This window comes from Leuciscus leuciscus, assembly GCF_965113295.1.
Source record: "Leuciscus leuciscus genome assembly, chromosome: 10".
NCBI classification, from domain to species: Eukaryota; Metazoa; Chordata; class Actinopteri; order Cypriniformes; family Leuciscidae; genus Leuciscus; species Leuciscus leuciscus.
The window spans coordinates 8478758-8497969 of record NC_138734.1 but is presented as its reverse complement, the minus strand read 5'-3'; the positions used below and the strand labels follow the sequence as shown (position 1 = coordinate 8497969).

At 35.7% G+C, this 19212-nt stretch overlaps 1 long non-coding RNA gene across 1 annotated transcript; it reads right to left on the bottom strand.

Moving 5' to 3' along the window:
- Positions 1-455: 455 nt before the first annotated feature.
- LOC309508280 lies at positions 456-1482 on the bottom strand. The gene is made up of 3 exons (XR_014209442.1): positions 1428-1482; positions 1157-1307; positions 456-875 (listed from the first exon to the last, which is right to left on the bottom strand). It is a non-coding gene; the product is annotated as an uncharacterized lncRNA (long non-coding RNA).
- Positions 1483-19212: the final 17730 nt, after the last annotated feature.

Below are 19212 nucleotides of genomic sequence, written 5' to 3'. Positions count from 1 at the left end.
AGGATGTATAAGAAACATTTAGCTAACAAAATCTTGGCTCTTGAGAAAACTGATCCCCAAGCAACGCTTGCAGGACTTTAACGCCCCTTTTTTCTTAACACTTCTAAAAATTAAGCAATTTTAACACTTTCCTTTTTGGGAATTTGTAAGGTAAACCATGGCCTGATACAGAAAAATTTTACATTTCAAAATAAACATGAATTTAACATAAAACAATTGTGAGTAACAATTTGAGCTGTAAAATAAAATAATAATGCGAAATAAACCTAAAATTCTCGGGACAGGAGCATGTGTCCAAATTTTAATCTTAACCGTTCTATTTCATCAGATACGATCTGTAAACAGGGCTTTAAGTGTAAAATACCGAACTTGTCCTTTAAAAATTAAGCCATTTTAATAATACCCATTTTGGGAATTTGTAAGTGTAAACCTTGGCCTTGACACACACAAAAAAAGTAAAATTTGAACAAACATGAATTTATAGCAAGTGTGTAACAACTGCTCCAGTCAGTTGTCCCTTTGGTAAAACACTGTTGTAGTCTCAGTCCATCTTTTTCAAGCTCACTTACTCCAAAAGCTTGTTTTTGAGGAACTGTGCCTTGGATGACAACATCTGTCCATTTAGATTTAGAAAGATCTTCTGCAAGATTTCAAAAGTGCATTTGAGCTCTGGTGGGTAGCTCAGGTTCAAACAGTATCAGTCCAAATAACAGAGCACAAGCCTGTGCAATGCTATTCAAGTCACTGAGCACTTCCACACCTTCAAGGACACCAATGTCTGCTGGGTCATCGTTAGGCAGCGCTCCCTCCTTCAGTATGACATACACTCCTATCACAGTTTTCTCCATGGTACTTTGTGACTCAAATTCTGAATCCTGTGGGATAAGAGCACAAGCAAAAATTAGCTCAAATATTTATTACAAGAAATGCACACTTAAACACTCACTGGCCACTTTATTAGGTAAACCTGTAAAGTAAACTTCAATACAATACAGGAGCTCTGCTGTGAATCCTACATTTTCAAGGTTATAATTATTCAGTTTTTAAGATGAAACTGTCAGAAAGGTGATAATTCTACTGTTTATTATTGAGGTCACAGTGGGTGCTGGAGTATAATGTGGTGCATTTTTAAAACTGTATTTTCTTATCAACTCACCAAATATGCCTTCACTAGTTTTTCAGGGTCTTCATTCAAGTAGGTGCACAGAGACTTGATGACACAGGCTCTTCGGGTATGTATAGTGTCATTCTGTGGGGTGGGGACAAGATTAACTCAAACTTCAGTGGCGGCACAGCTTAAGAGTACTCTTTGGGAAGAAAATGCATTGAGAATGACTATTAAATATACACAATTTAAATATACACAAACATAATGATTGTCGTTTCCAAAACAATGGTGTAGTTTATAATGTTTAAGCAATTTGTACCTACAACTCTCCTTTGTAACACACTGCCTGCACTGCCACATACACGTCAATGAAAGAGAAAGAAAAGGAAAGTTCAGTAATCAAGGATAGTTAGTTATACATTATATGTGAGTGTTAAGAAAAACTACTTACATGTAATAAAGGTGAGGTTCAGACCAGAAGAGCATGGGGACAGCTTTATATTGTGATGCATTTCATCTTTTGTATGAAGAAAAGAATCATTTTCGCTGTAAAAAAGTAAAGAAAAAAAGTGTATAAGACTGACTTCAAAAAATGGGCCAAAGAAAATACCACTACTGGCTGCTGTTACTAAATATAAAGTTTTACTTATATTAATAAGTATATTCCATAAATAAAACATGTATACTTATTCAATCATAACTTTAACTGCCATTTGTTAGGACACTTCATATGGTCGACTGCATCATAGATTTTACTTGACAATTTTTGCACACTGTAATCAATAAGCTGGGTAGCATTAAGTAACATGTTTGAAAAGACAGAAATGGCTAGATACAGAACGTTTAAATTAATATTTTGCTGATATACATATACATATACATGAAGGCCAGGCCAACATAAAAATGGCACATTACGCTAACGTTAAATTAACTTGCAAACAAAAAAAAAACAAAAAAAACAAAAAAACGGGTGTATGTTTTCGACTCTGACGTCTGCATTCAATTTATCTCCTGTTTTACCCTCCCCTCCCATTGTTGGGGTAGAGTTATATTTGCTGAAAATCAGCGAAAAAATGGCTAGAGTTGCCATATTCCCCTTTAACGTTAAGGTATCGACAAAGACACAGAATTGAACCCAACACATGTGCTTCAAGTCTGGGAAAATAAGCCTGCTTAGAAACATTGCAACAGTGTCTAATAACTTAGTTTTATCCCACAGTAATAATTACAAACAGGTACATATATCAGGTACTTACCCTCAATATCAAGGATGCAGAACGATTAGACCGCTCACAAAACGTCAGGAATTCCAGCCTTCTCCACAGTACATTTGAGCCTGCGTGTCCCCGAACTTCCCGCCGCAGTGCTGAGCATGCGCAGTGTGACTCACCAGAGAGAATTGTTGATATGAAGCGGTCTTCTGCTGTTGTAGCCCATCCGCCTCAAGGTTGTGCGTGTTGTGGCTTCACAAATGCTTTGCTGCATACCTCGGTTGTAACGAGTGGTTATTTCAGTCAAAGTTGCTCTTCTATCAGCTTGAATCAGTCGGCCCATTCTCCTCTGACCTCTAGCATCAACAAGGCATTTTCACCCACAGGACTGCCGCATACTGGATGTTTTTCCCTTTTCACACCATTCTTTGTTAACCCTAGAAATGGTTGTGCGTGAAAATCCCAGTAACTGAGCAGATTGTGAAATACTCAGACCGGCCCGTCTGACACCAACAACCATGCCAAGCTCAAAATTGCTTAAATCACCTTTCTTTCCCATTCTGACATTCAGTTTGGAGTTCAGGAGATTGTCTTGACCAGGACCACACCCCTAAATGCATTGAAGAAACTGCCATGTGATTGGTTGATTAGATAATTGCATTAATGAGAAATTGAACAGGTGTTCCTAATAATCCTTTAGGTGAGTGTGTGTATATATATATATATATATATACATATATATATAATGAACACCAGGTGTGCTGTGCCTTGTAGGCATATACGTATAGGGCTGCATAAAATAATAATAACAATAGCTTATAGCATGCAGCCTATAAATCGTTAAAAATGAAAACCTTCAGTAACACTGCACTAGAGAAAAATATAGCCTATGGAGTATCATATGTTACTTCAAATGTTTCCATTCGTTATGACGTTATGAAATGAGATTGGAGTAAGTAAAAACATTAAGCCGTTTTGCTTTTCAAACGCACTGCGCAAGTGACTCAAAATCCAAGCGCGTGCAGAGATCGAGCCGCTCCAAACTATGAAACATTATTGTTACCACATTATACATATCTACGTTTGAGCAGATATCCACAAACACAGTATTTAACATTAAACACTGGTCTAAACATTATAATATTCACCATATTAGAGTAAACACTCATACTAGCCTACTTTTATAATATGCTGTGTTTTATTTTCGAACATAAAAACATCCTTGTGTTGTACATGTATATAAATTTAACATTGAAAGGTTGCCTACCTGTCTAGTTCACATTTCATATATATAGATACATATACATGTATGACATTAGGCTTCATGTTTTTACTCCAATCTCATTTCATAACGTACATATTAGTCTGGCACCAGTTTAACTAGTAGCTACAATGTAAAGTTTAGTCAACAATAACATGCTTACTATTATGAGTGGACATGTCTTACCTTAAAAATCTCTCATCTTCAAATCACATTCTTCTAAATCTTCTGAGGTAAATCCAAGGTAAACAGCACAGCACAAACACAGTCTTCCAAACTCGATGAAAAGCAGAGGAGTACGGTACTGGAGTCTCTGATTCTCTGTTTTTGAGACACCCAATCTCCACTAACAGCATTCCTTCACGTGGACTATTTGCATGTCAATCGCTCGTGTGCACGTGGGTGTGGTCACATTAGAGGTAATGAGGACGCGTTTGAGAAACCGTACATTTTGTTGCTTTCATACGGATTACTTAAACAGAGAATATTTGTTTTTTAATTTAAAAATAGAGACTCCAAGCTTTGTAAAGACATACATCTCAAGTCTGTGTGACAAACATTCGCTGAGTTACAGGTCATTTTCTGTCGCGTTTCAGAATGAACTTCACATTGAGAGAGACGGCAGAACGCGCATCATGTTTATTTTCTTTATTTTCTATATGAGTGAACACAAATAAAAGAAGACATTTAACAGTTTTGAATGATATATAAAACTTATATGTAAGATATACATGTATGCACTGATAAGAAAAAAAGCGAGCTGGTCATGCCGGCGTTGCACAGTGGCCTTTTATTGTGGCCAGCCTAAGGCACACCTGTGCAATAATCATGCTGTGTAATCAGCATCTTGATATGCCACACCTGCGAGCTGGATGGACTATCTCGGCAAAGGAGAAGTGCTCACTAACACAGATTTAGACAGATTTGTGAACAATACTTGAGAGAAATAGGCCTTTTGTGTACATAGAAATAGTCTTAGATCTTTGAGTTCAGCTCATGAAAAATGGGGGTAAAAACAAAAGTGTTGCGTTTATAATTTTGTTCAGTGTACATTATGTAAAAGTGATGCCATTTGAGCAAATTTCACTGACATTGCTCGGTTGCTGAAGCCATGAAGACTAGCAGAATTTGTTCTCTCTTTAACTCTGACCAAAAGCTTCCATGTGGCATAATGACAGTTGCTTCACTGAGAACCTTCTAGAGACACCCAATCTCCACTTTTTATTTTCACAGTCCATGACAGAGCGGACCATGTCATCAGACACTAGACGGTGGATTCTCATGAAACTCGGAACGGGCCGCAGTGTGCTCAGACAGGTGGGATGACTGGATGTGACAGTTAGAGACGTAACCGTGTTGGCTGTGTTCTACAGAGGGAATGAGATAAAAGAGCTCAGGTGTGGCAGGCAAAGTGAGAGGTAGACAGAAGTCAATTAGGTTTGCCTCCCACCTATGATTGAGGCCAGTCTCATTTCTATTTAACAACAGAGGAAATGAAAGTTCATTGGGCGATATTGTGGTGAGCTCGAGCCAGATGAGACTTGTTTTAAAATAGCAACATGGCAGACAGAAAGTGAGAGAAGTGGAAAATTAGAGTATGACACTATGGAAATTTCGCATCAGATGGCAAAAGTGGGAAGCCATTTTGTAATGATGGAAAAAGAGCCTGTTAAATGTTTTTGGGAAAAGTGAACTAAATGCTTTAAATCTCACTGCATCTTAAAGAAGGGTAGAGTTGTTGCATATGGATGTATACTCCATATGAAATATGTTATTTAAATACCTACATTTAAAGTTTTTTGAGCAATTGGTTATATTCACACACAAACTTAAACTCTTTGGAAGACCTTTCCTAGTTTAGTACTGTTGATGTTTCTTGGGAGACATAAATGGTTCAATTGTGGATATACAATAACATATTGGAGATATCAAATGTGGATATCAGTTCAGATAATTTGGGTTTAGGATAATTTGGTGATAAATCTTTGACTTCATAATAGTCAAATGATTCTATTTTTTAAATGGCCAATAATGTTTAGTTTATATCACAGTTCAGCCATAATTGTTTATATCAGTAAGTAGCAGTTTACTCTTAATCTCGAGCCATTTCTCCTCCTAATCTCCTCTATATCGATTTAATATCATTGGTGTCTAAAAGATTGATGTCTAACCCACTGACCAATAATATATATGCTTTTGGACTGCGTGTTAACCGTTATTTCATACAAATGTTAAATTTTTTATTGAAATGAAATGATAGATGATAAACAGCAGTAATGTTATTGTATCATTGTTAATATTATTATGAATATGTTCTGATACGGTTTAATTCTGGGACAATATCAGTTACATTCAAGAAATTGATTGCTTTATAGCATGTGAATTTCCAGAATGCATTTAGCTTTCATTCAGGTACATCCATCTATCTATCGATTTTCCAAACCGCCTGTCGGTCGCGGGATTTAGGTACACATTAAATACTCTGAACCTCAAGCGGATTTACACAAACTAAAAAATAAAAAAGCATTAGGTTGTGCCCTGCTCCTAGTAATAATACTAGCAGTAGCAGTAGTGGTATAGTGTAAAGGTTTAACTAAATATAGATATATGTACATGCATTTTATATATAGACTTCAAATAAAGTGTTTCCAATATCCCAAGTCCTTTGCTGCAATGCATTTAACTTTCAAAAAGAGTAACTATAATGAAAAGCAACACAAGAATATTGCAAGGATTTTTGTGAGTCACCATTTTCATGCGAAATGTGCTCATTAAAGCTTTCAGAGAGCACATCTAATGAGTTGACAGTGCAGGCAAACTATACAGTAGCTGCTTTTCATCTCAGTTAGGAAACATTTTGTGATATATGAACGCCTTCATCTTTTTGGTTGCTGGTGAAAAAGCTGAGCCAATTTGCTGAGCAGATTCTGTGAGCATTGATTCAAGTGTGATATCAATATGCCTTCTGTTTATGCAGATGTTGATCTTAAATCAGAGTGCTGAGCAAAGCTTCTGACAGTTCATAGAGAGCAGCCTAAAGAGGAAGAAAAAGCATTGAGTCCCAGCACAGCTCTGCTGTCTTGTTCTTTGCACCTGATTCACTCTTTAACCCAGATTTATGAAGGTAATTGCTGTATTATAAATGAATGATGCAGGCGGTTCAGTGAACTAGTCATAAACAAGAAAAATGGATGTGGGCAGGTATCTCCACATCAGTGTACAAGTTATCAATCTTAAAACCTAATGGTACTGCAACAAGGTTAAAGACTTTTACATCCATTTGTTTTCATTATGCACGTGTGAATCAAAGGCTAATAGTCAGCCAATTGTTCTTCTCTTTAACATTTTAATTATTTACATAACAAAATCCATATTATGTCAGCGGTTGACAGTTTGCGTAGAGTAAAGACTGGAACATGTATATAAAAGTATTAAAAGCATTTAAAACTCTATATAATGATGTTCTGTGAGATTTCAGAGAGCAGCAGTGTGTTTTCATGCACTCCCACAGATAAAACTCTCATTTATCAGTGAAGGATAGGAAAAAGCTACCAGTTGGAGAGAAGCTGAATAATGCATAATTCTTTGTGAAAGGAGCTTTTCATATAAGAACAAATGGCTGTAGGTTGGTTTATTTACTACATCAGAAGAAATTAAAAGGAAATTATAATTTTTTTAAGAGAGGCTCAAACTTGTTAGACAAGAAACTATCCACCTGAGCTATAATCATAAATACTCTATGTTATAGGTTTTATTGTAATTTAAATGTGATGAATGCTGAAATGTAATTTCGGCCCTTCTCCGTTCTCTCACGGCCCTCTGCCTCGTCTTGTTCGCCACAACTATATATGTGCATTGGTCAATGTTTATATAAAACAGTTACCACACAATATAAATATAACGTGCAAACATTTTTATTAATATTAGGGGTGTAACGATACGCGTATTCGTATCGAACCGTTCGGTACGAGGCTTTCGGTTCGGTTTTCGGTACGCATTACGTACCGAACGGTTCGTTGGACCATTTTTTTCTGCCGACCAAAATTTTGTTATTTCAAATGAAGGCGCGTCGCGGGTGGCAAGCGCGCTCATAGAGGCTGGCGCGACCACAACATCAACTGGCAAATGCAATGTAAGGAACGAAACTGAGCTACTCTTATTGTGTTTGTGTGGACCGTTTATCAGTTTTGACCTAAGCGGGACTCGCGAGCCCTATGCGCGAGCCTGATCAAGCAACACCACACAGCGCTAAGAGATCCAGACCAGTAAAGAAAGCATTTACATTTCAAATGCTTTTTGAATTCGCCACTGAAGTAATAACATCGCTGCGAGATCTAGTGAGAAACATGCACATTTCTCTGTTATTAACGGATCAAACAGCGCTGACGTGGAAACCAGGAAGAAACATCGTGCCATGAATGAACTATCCCGTGTCCACAGATAAGCAACATTCACCGTGGAATGGATTTGCTGTAGTAGTAACACTAACTGCAAGGTATGGAAGTTTGTCAGGAATAGTGGGCTATAATGCTGTCAAGTAACATTACGTCTGTTTTATTTTGACATTATGAATACAATTGCTGCCCTCAAATGTTAATCTGAACTAAAATAAACCTTTGTTTATAACTAGCCTACTACTACAATATTAAATTTAATTTTGTCCAAGGAGCTGTTTTGTTTTATATGCTCATAAGAAGAGTCAAGTATAGCTCCATTATTGCTCAGTAAAAAAAAGCAAAAAAAAATCATACTTTATGATGTTAGTTTCATTAAATAAAATAATAATAATAAAAAAAATGAATTCAAGGAAATTTCTCTGGCATTTATTTATTTTTGCTGTAGCCTATGGAAAACGTACCGAACCGAACCGTACCGAACCGTGACACAAGTGTATCGTATCGAACCGAACCGTGAATTTTGTGAACCGTTACACCCCTAATTAATATGTTACTTTTTTACGAAGTAAAATGTTTGAAATCCATTCTTCCACCAGAAAAAAATGGTCCCTGACAGTGACATTAAAAGGCCAGAAAATTTAACTCAAATAAAAACAGAGACTGGGAACAGTTCTCATGTGCTGTGATTTTTTTTTTTTTTTTAAACAATATATGATATTTCACAGCGCAAGTTCACTGAAGAAGCGTCTTCAGGGACCTAAACTCTCTGTTTTATAAATGTGAAAAATAGCCTAAATTAAATCTGTTCTTCATATAAAGCAATTGTTTCTCTTCAGAAGACTAAACCACTCGATTCATATGGATTCATTATTATGGATTCTTTATTTTGGTTTCATTGACTTTCAATGGAGAGACATAAATCTCTCAGGTTTCTTTAAAAAAATATCTTAATTTGTGTTTTGAAGATGAATGAAAGTCTTAAGGGTTTGGAACTAGATGAGAGTGAGTAATTGATGACAGAATTTTCATTTTTGGGTGAACTGTCCTTTTAATGTGAAATGACAATAGCGGAATGACAATAAACAACTCGACTGATTATGATTATGTCTGTATTTGAATCATCTTAATTTTCTCAGCAAATATCGATATAAGTGATTAATTTAATTACTCACCTAGCTAATCATGCAATGTATATTTATATATATATACACACATATATATATATATACACACACACCTTATATACACCTGCACCTTCTGTTTGATGTTTCGCTGATATTCTCCTGAAATTTCCCTGTACAGTTTTGTACCTTTTAAACATCAATCTCAAATCACTGTCTGGTACGGTGACTTCTCAAACACACACAATGAAGAAAAATGAACTCAGGCCTGTTCAGTTCGCCCTCAAAGCTATCATTGTGGAGTCAGGCCTGCTCTGAAAATCTGTCATGCCACATTACGGGAGGATAGCTGCCTCTGCTCTGTCTGCTTTTCATTGGCAGCGGAGAATTCAATGAATATTTTATGGCTATGGATATTTTGTAACATGGTTCTAGTGAGCCAGCTATATCTGCGTTTAAAACGCCTGTGAACTGAGCAGAGTTCACAGCAGGAGAGCTCGCTGCTGTAGTTAATCTGTGGCCTGAGCACAAAAGCTGACCTGTTATGCAATGTGCACTTTAAAAAATGAAGGTTGTGTGTTTCATATGGAGCCTCTAGGGGAGTTTTGTAACATTATATGAAGAACATGGTTCTAGAAAGGACAGGGAAAGGGTAAATAGGTTGGGTAGATGGGCTCAGATTTGTACTAATATTGGAGATTTTGAATGAAAGTCAAAACGCATTTCCAAGATTTACACACATGTCTGTAAAGAAGATGATTCAGACTTTTTGTCTTCACTTCCCAATTATCATGGCAGAAGTGGCACCACACCTCCAAAAAAAGGCAGATGGGTGCTATATATGTTATTGAAATATGATATCATGTCCTTGCGGAAAGGACCATTAAAAGCTTTTGAGATTTTGAGATGCCAAAAACCTCTTTGAGATATCAAGAATCATTCTGGCTTGCAGGGGATCTCATTTAAAAAAATAAATAATTCTTACATAAATTGTCGTTTTCAATTCAGTTCAGCAATTTACGCAAGAAAAGATTTAGGAATGATTTGTTCTGCTTGTGTTGCATGAATGAGGCATTTTGTGTAGTTATGGTTCTGCTTAAAAGCATTTGCCCCTCCAGAATATCTTTGTTTTTATCGTGCAGAGCCATTAGTCAAAAAATCGTTGACAAAAAAAAGCTCTTTGCTGTCTGTTCCTATGCCTTGCTAAACAACCTCACCAGTGCTGATGGTGATGACATTTCTTTGTTCATAACAATTTGAGACTTCTTAATAAATGTGAATTACTGTGATTTCATTTAAGTGAGAAAAGATAATTGTGGTTTCAGAGGGATGTATTGTGAATGATATACTGTAGACATAATGATTCTGTCAGTATAAATGATGTGGTATAATTTCCAGAAAGGATCTACGGCGAGCTTAAGTAATATAAAAGCATACAGTACATTCATCTACAGAGGGTGTTGTACAATTAAAATTAGAAATGCAATCTGTTCAGACCTTCATATGGAAAACAATTAGATCTCAGAGATTAAAGTGGCATTACTCACTTGTTCACTTCATCACATCGATCAGAGTTACATCAAGAAGCTGCTGACTTTGAACATATGCCCAATATGAGTTCAGAACCATCCATCAATGTCTTTCCACTGGAATGTTGAGAACAGTCAACATCCAAAGAGGGAAAACACTGTAGCTTAAGGTGACCAGATTTCTGAAATTATAACATTTCCTTGCTCAGTGGTCAAAATTTCATTGAAATATAATTTGTTGTATATGAAATAAAAACAGCTACAATACTTTTAAAATTATTGTTAGTTCCATATACTATTTTTTACAATTATTATAGTGTTTTTACACTATTGTATAATTTTACACAATTATTTAGTTTGCAGGTCAAATAAAACCTAACTGGTACATAAAACTAACAACTCTTTAAAAATAGTAAATAGTAAAAAATATGACTTTACAGTACATAAAATATGAGAACGTATGATAAATAAAACTATACTTAAAGGGGTCATGACATGATAAATCAAATTTGCCTTGATCTTTTGATATATGAGAAGTCCTATACCATTAAAACATCCTACAAGTTTCATAGCTTAAAACGTCCTCATCATAATAAACAAAGCATTTATTTATCAAGCTCCCAAAACGGCTTGTTTTGATATTGGGGGATATGTGACATCACACTGGCAGACACATTTGCATATGCCTGCCTCCAGAGCAAGACATTAACGAATAGTTATAAATCATTGCACCATAGGCCCCGCCCACTGGCATTCAGTCACTTAACGGCTGACATTTGCCTACGCTGGATGTGAGCATCAAGTCAAAAACAAATAGAACCCATTATAATCCCTGTCTACACTGGGTTCAGTTTACAGATGTGTGTTCAGTTTCTGACATACAGAGTGAAAGAATGTTCGCTTTGACGTGTCCAGTTTGAACGGCTCATTTGTGTCTTCAGTAACAAGTAGATGGCAATATTAATGTAATGGAGAGTTAGCAAATGAACTTTTGTTGAAAGGTGAAGCAGCCAGTGGTATTGCATCTGACAGCAGCTACATCACAACCAAACATGTGAAGTGAATCTCAAGGAACATATTAAAGAGCCCCTATTATGCTATTTTAAAGGCTCCTAATTTTGTTTTGGAGGTCTCCCACAACAGGTTTGCATGCATCAAAGGTAAAGAAACATACATTTACTCATAATGTACATTGCACATCAACAAATTTGTCAATGATTCTCAAACGACTTGTCCAAGGAATCAGTCTCTCTAAATCCCTCCTTTCCGCGACTCTACTCTGCTCTGATTGATCAGATGGCCCAGTCTGTTGTGATTGGACTACCGCGTACAGCGAGTGTCGGAAACGAAACGGCCATTACCATAACTTAACGTCAGCTCCGGAGGCTTCCTAAATCCTCAGCAAGTGTACACACTGTGAAGACAGTAACGATGGCGTTGATTTTATCATGTCAATCGTAGTCTGATGACAGAACATTGGAAGAACTAGTCATTCAACCCGAACCTCCATCGCAATGACAACTTACTGATACGCTTACTAAGTTTGATGTACATTATGAGATATTGCAACTGTAATTCCTCACCATCAGCATTAACAAGCGTATGCCCATCAACAAACCGATGTAAATATTTCAAATTTATTGCGATGCACATGTAGGAACTGTATCATTAACTGTATCAATAACAGCCGAGCACTAACGTGAATGAATGATGTAACATTAAAGTTTGTGAACAAATCTTGCCCCATTGTTTATCATTACTCAAAAATTTAAGAACAACAGACAATCTGCATTAATGGAAACAATTTGAGGTAATAGTGGCCCACAGCTGTTTAGCAGAAGTATTTCAGTGAGACAGTAGTAACGTGAGTTAGCCGGTTAGCCGGAGACCTGACCAACACAATATAATACACAAAACTATGTATTTTAAACATCCGGTAGAAAATATATACATTAATAATTAATCATACTTATAGGTTGTGATTGTGAGGAGCAAGCTGGTCCAAATAAAGTGGTTACTGTCATATATTTAATGGTTAAGCGTTTTGTAAATCCCATTTAGACCTCACGGAGATTTGAGAAGCAATCGTCAAGGGTTGTACTGCTGTTGTATCGCTGTGGTAATTTTAACCACTGACTCTTCATGACCTCTTTAACAAATATTTTTAGCATTTTATAATTGTATTTAATATTTTCTTTTTCACAAACTAAATATACTACGTACAGTAATTACAACTTTTCAAAATGTCTTTTTTTGAGCACAAAGTGTGTGTTTTCTGCAAATGTAATTGTTTAGTTGATTATTACTATTTTGGTTCAACTTTATTTTAAGGTGATGTTATCTGAAGAAAACACATGCAAATAGAAAAACACCCGCAAATTAAGAAAACGACTTCATCAGTTTCACAACACGTGTGCTCCAAATATTCACAAAACAACCAAATACAGAAACACGCTGCAAAGGTTCACAACACAACCAAATACAGACACGCGCTGCAAATAACACAGACCACAACGGAAATATTTCCAGGGGAACCAAATAAGTGACGAACCCGGCTGGGACGTGATTACAGCTCAAAGTCTACGTTATTTTTTATTTTATTTTTGCAAAACATACAGAGATGGCATGTTTATGACATACAATGTTGTATACAATATACAAAATGTATTAACATGTTCAATGTCATCAGAATACTAACGAGAAAAGAACAATGAGCAGTTAAAACAATAAAAAAATAAAAATAAAAAAAAGATAGAGAAAAAGAACATGAGGGTAAGATACTAATCTATATATCAGTTACATTGTGCAAATGTTGTCATGCTATGTTTAAATACGTTTCATAAGAAATGTAAGGTAATGCAGGGTCCAAAGATGAGATGGCAAGTTTTAAAGCTGAGACACTCACACACAGATATATAACACATATTTAGAAAAAATTTTTTTATATTTATTTGCAACAGTTATGTTAACAGCAATAATAAGATATTTCTGGTAATAACAGCTATTCAGCTGATTCCTTGTTGCGTTGTCATGGGAAAATCCCAGGTGAAAATAATGAGGAAATTACGTTGTCTTTCGTTGCTCCCTTCATCAAGTGCGTTCCAAACGGCTACATAATGGCACACAAGTCCCTGCTCACTCCAAAGTCCCACTTCAAGGGCTCTGTCGTCTCCCCTTCGAAGGGAGTAGGGCATAGGGATGCTCACGAGCAATAAGCACGTCCCAGCCGGGTTCGTCACTTATTGGGGTCCCCTGGAAACATTTCCATTGGGGTCTGTGCTATTTGCAACGCGTTTCTGTATTTGGTTGTGTTGTGAACTTTTGCAGCGTGTTTCTGTATTTGGTTGTGTTGTCAGTATTTGGAGCACACATGTGTTGTGAAACTGCTGAAGATGTTTTCTTAATTTGCGGGTGTTTTCTTCAGTTGCAGCGCGCTGAGCTCTCTCGGCCACCGTGAATTACACAAATAATTACTGAGTAATATTAATTAACTGCATGTACTAACTAAAGGGTTATCGTTAAGATTTGGTTTAGGGTTAGTCACTTGTAAGTGTTACAACTATAGTAAGTACATGTAAGATGTAACCACACCTTAAAATAAAGTGTTATTTTATTTTTTCCGTCTGGTCACCCTACTGTAGCTAGATGTAACTTGGAGATGAAATTCCAAAAAGATGGGCTTCTGGAAACATCTCATCAGGGAAGTGAAAAGATGCCCCAGTTATTCTCTGGCAAAATGCTTTTAAATGGCTGGGAGTGGTCTGAGAGACGAAACAGACAACGATGTGGAGAAACATGGACAACAACAAGCAACACACATTCTCTACATAGAGGATACAAAATAGATAATCCTTTTGATTGCAATCAGGGCAGAACTGAACAAAACTTGTAATGTAAATGTAAAAGGCCAATGAACAAAAACTCCATATTGGTGGTCCAAAATGCCTTCTGGGGTCTTCACTTTATTCTAGATCTTTTGCCAGGTGCGAGCAAAAATCTAACTATGGCACTAGCAATGTCAAGGTCATTGGTTCAAATCTCAGGGAATGCATGAAAATGTAGGCTATACCTTGAATGCAATATAAGTTGCTTTGGATACCCTTGTGAATAAGAAGTGTGCTTAATCATAGTGAATTTGCACTCGTAGTGTACTTCAAATCAAAACTTATCGTAGTGTACTTTAAAATACTAAAGGCCACATAGTATTTTTTTTTTTTAAAAGAACACTTTCAATATTAACTATGTACGCTTGTTTCCGCTACGGAATATGACTTTAACAGAACTGTGAGATTGCAAGAAAAAAAGTCTGAATTGTCGCAGAAAACAAGCTTCCAATTAACACACTTTGGTAAAGGCACTTTGGTAAAGTCCAATTTGTAATATTGTCAAATTAAAAGCTTTACTTTAAAGTACATTTTAAATCACTGTCTTTTAAGAGAACCTTCGAATTGCATACATTTAAATGTAGGCAAGATGTCCATTCATCACTTCCCCATAAAGAGAAGTAGGCTGATGTCTGAGACGCGGTTGGTAAGCAGGCGTGAGGTTGAGATTGATGGTGGTTGTGGATAATGGCAGGCTATCTCAGTACCTGTCTGCTTGCTGTACGGAAAGATTCTTCCCTCAGGTCTACTGATAAAAAAAAACATCATTGTGAGACGTGATTGAAACAAAGAACATTTGGTGTTTGGTTGTGTGGGTGTTTGTGTCTGGAAACCTCCCCCTCAATCTTTAGGAAGGAGATCATTGTCATGGAAATGTGTTGAGCCAATGCACAGAAATCCAGTTGGGATCGTGCATTACAGTTAGTCCATCAGAAAGAGCAGCACGGTTCAAGTGATAATGATGATGTTGCCTATATCATTTTATTTTCATTCTCTTTGGCATAATTAATGTGCGTAATTAAGATTTCCATTACAAAAGAACAGATGTTGTTCGCCTCTGGCTGATAATGGACTTTGATCAGGCTAAGATACATTTTCTGAACTGATTAAACTTAAGAAGTTTCAACTACATTAGTGTTCCTTCATGGGTGCCATGATGCATAGACTACTTATTTCCAGTGACAAATAATGTATTAACTTTAATAAATAAAAAAATCTTAAGCACTATGATATGGCCTCGATCTTTATACTTTATGAAGTTAGAACACAGACAAGAACATTTTAATCCAACTACAACGTCATTCTGTTGATTCAGAATATTTAGAGTCGGTTCTTTTCAATCCACTGGTTCACATCAATTGTAGTGTTTCAGACTGAAAACGTAGCCACATAAAGGAAGTTTATCAGAGGCTTGTTACGATATTGGAAAAGTTACTATACAAAATGCACATTAATTGATACAATAGATTCTGCTAAAGGGGATATTTTGAGTTTCCAGTCATTGCAGTTCAGTTCATATGAATTGAAATGAGGTGAATAGTGACCTTTACTAATTAGGTGTTGAGAAACTTGAATGAGTTTATACAGTTGAACGGTCTGAAGCATTATGTCTAAATGACATTTCACTCTTACAGGTCTGGAAATGAAAAATACAATTAGTTAGAATTCAGTGAGTTATTAAAAACTGTGAAACCTTTATGTGGATGTATAGGTGTCATGAGATTTAAATCAGCGTATTTACTAACTTCTCACTCAAGCCATTGTGACACCAGCTTTCTTTTAAGAAGAGTACTTATTATGGAAATAATGTACATTACAAGAATATACTTAAGTGCAAACTGAAAATAATGTTTTAGTATGCTTAAATACATGTTATTTACTTTAAATAAAAAGGTGTTATCGTTTAAATTTATATTAAACACAATTATTCAAACTATTTATTGTCTTTGAAATATGGTTATGTGTACTGCTGAATGTACTGACAGCATTTATGGTAAACAAAAACATACATTAATTTAATTTCTATTGAAACTTATATTTAAATAATAGATTAATGTTGATATTAACTTTGAAGTAAAACTTTTATTTTGACATTATTACAAAATGCACTTTAAGAGTACTTAAGTGTGTTAGGAAACATGGTCATGAAATTGTGCTCTCTCTATGTACACTTAAGTAGCCTTTTATTTTATTAATATAATATCTGCAACTTTTTTTAAAATATCTTTTGAGACTTGAAGTACACTACAACTGCACATTCAATACAGTTAAGCACACTAACTTATCACTAAAAACGCTATAAACGTGTTAAAGACTAATTCAGAATGTTGTGGGGGTTTTTAGATGTTACCAAAAGCACAATTTTTTTGAGTATTTACATTATTATTTTCCTCTGTTTATTATTTTAATGGTCAAAGGTCATCTATTTTGATAATAAAATAACCTTGGACAAGATGAGAATTATCTGCTAAGAATATATCTTTCAATTAAACCATGGTCTGTATTCTGATTTGCTGGAACGTGTGCAATATAATCATTTAAAGCACAGGTACAGTTCCAAGTCAGTTTAATAACCATATTGTTTAATGCAGTGTTTTCATTGAAGCGCACACACGCATACGTCACTCGGAGAACGTGTTGCGCACAAAGAAGCATTCAGGAGCACAGAAACTTGTTGTCAATGCTGCCCTGTGACTTTTATCAACAAAATAAATACTGAATCACTACATATCTTTCAGCAATGAGGGGGTAACATAGCTGGTTTTGAAGTAATTAAACTCACAGCTTCATTGATAATAGAGAGAGACGCTGAACAGACACGTAATTAACACACGCATCTCTCATCTCTCTCTCTCTCTCTCTCTCTCTCTCTCTCTCTCTCTCTCTCTCTCTCTGAATTCAAATAAATGCTATAATTCATTCATTTGAACAAATGTAATCTAAAGCACTACTTTATCTCTCTATCTGATTCAAAGCGGGCTGAATGAGATCTAACCAGTGGTGTAGTCTAGTTTTTTGTTGTGAGTATACTGTAATTCCCCCCACCCACCTCAACTCAGCCAGTTAAGAGCTACATTTAGCCTTAGATGTTACATGAATATGGTCCCTGAACCACAGGTTTTATCAGCAAAAAAAACAAAAAAAAAAAAAAACACATTATACAAATTTGCTTTTAGAAATGGTGTTTAAAAAAAAAAAAAAATTGTTATTGTTTTGGCAAGTTTACTGTTGAAAAACTTTGTGTGATATTCCCTTAAAATAACGTTTTAATAGATTGTATTATTATTATTATTTTAAAATACATTTTACTGTGCAATTTCTTTCTAATTTCTTTGAGTTGGACCGAACTTTTATTTTGGTGGGTTGTGCACATTTGAGTTTCTGTGTGTTTTAATAAACTATTATTATTATTATTAGGCCTATTTGAAGTATACTCTACTGTGCAATAGTAATATATTTCTGTTATAATTTCTTCAAGTTATACCGAACTTTTATTTTGACAGGTTGTCGTAAAGACATTACAGTTTCTGTGTGTATATGAAACGAATGAATGACGATAGTTTTATTAAATGAAATGGTGAAATTCTCGTGAAGTGACTTTCATAGCAGCTCTGCGATGAAGTGCACATATGTAGCCTACATCATGTCTCAATACACTGAAACGCTGAAAACACCACTAGCGTGAGTCACGCGTGCTTCAGTGTGTGTGTGTGTGTGTGTGTGTGTGTGTGTGTGTGTGTGTGTGTACTCGTCTATCTATCTAACTGGGGACCTTGGTGTCGTTACACACTCACTAACAGGGGACCGTCGAGCCAAGTGGGGACATTTTTCAAGTCCCCTGTTGGTCATGCTTTAAAACATGTTAAAATCAGCCAAAACACGCTCTGGTTAATTTTGTACATTTTTGACCAAGTGGGGACTTACATGTGTGTGTGTGTTTAAGTCCATACTCAGCAGCGCTCCTGTAGGCTGGAGCAGGAATTGCAGTGGCCCATTAACACACGTCGTTCACACTTCTCTATTGTCTGAATGGCTGCTGTCCTTGAGAGGCTCTGAGACTGTAAGAGCTGCTGTTTAACTGCTTCAGTAACACTTTATAATAACTGCACGCTATTAATCATTAGTTAAGCATTAGTAAAGAGTTAATTCATTTATAAAGCATTAATATACACTAATAAGCAGTATATAAATGCAGTTATAAATGCTTTATTCCTGTTTTAAAAGCATATCTATAATGTGTTTAATAATTGTATTTTCATACTTTATTAATGATCAATTTATCATTTCTAAATGAAGTATAGCATCATTTACAAAGCAGTTATTTAGGAGTTGTCAGTGGTTCATAAGATCCCTTAGAAAGTGTGAGTAAATGATTAAACTAATTCAATGTACATTCATACATCATACACTTATTATTCAGACATATAGTAATAGTTACTTAGTGTGTTAATAAATGCTTTATTAACATGTATTTCTACTGTAGTTCAGGTAGTTATAAAGCATTTAGTAGAGGTCAGTTCACAATTTTTTGTGAGCTCATCTAAAGTGAGGACTAGTTATGCTAGTTATGTAGGAGATTTAAAGGCTGTTAATATTTCTATGTTCTCTATCATTGTGTTGTGTTGTGTTGTGTTTGTTTCCTTTTTCTGTTTAGAAGATAACTGAGTCGTTAAATCTCCTTTATAAATGCTTTACTAGGCA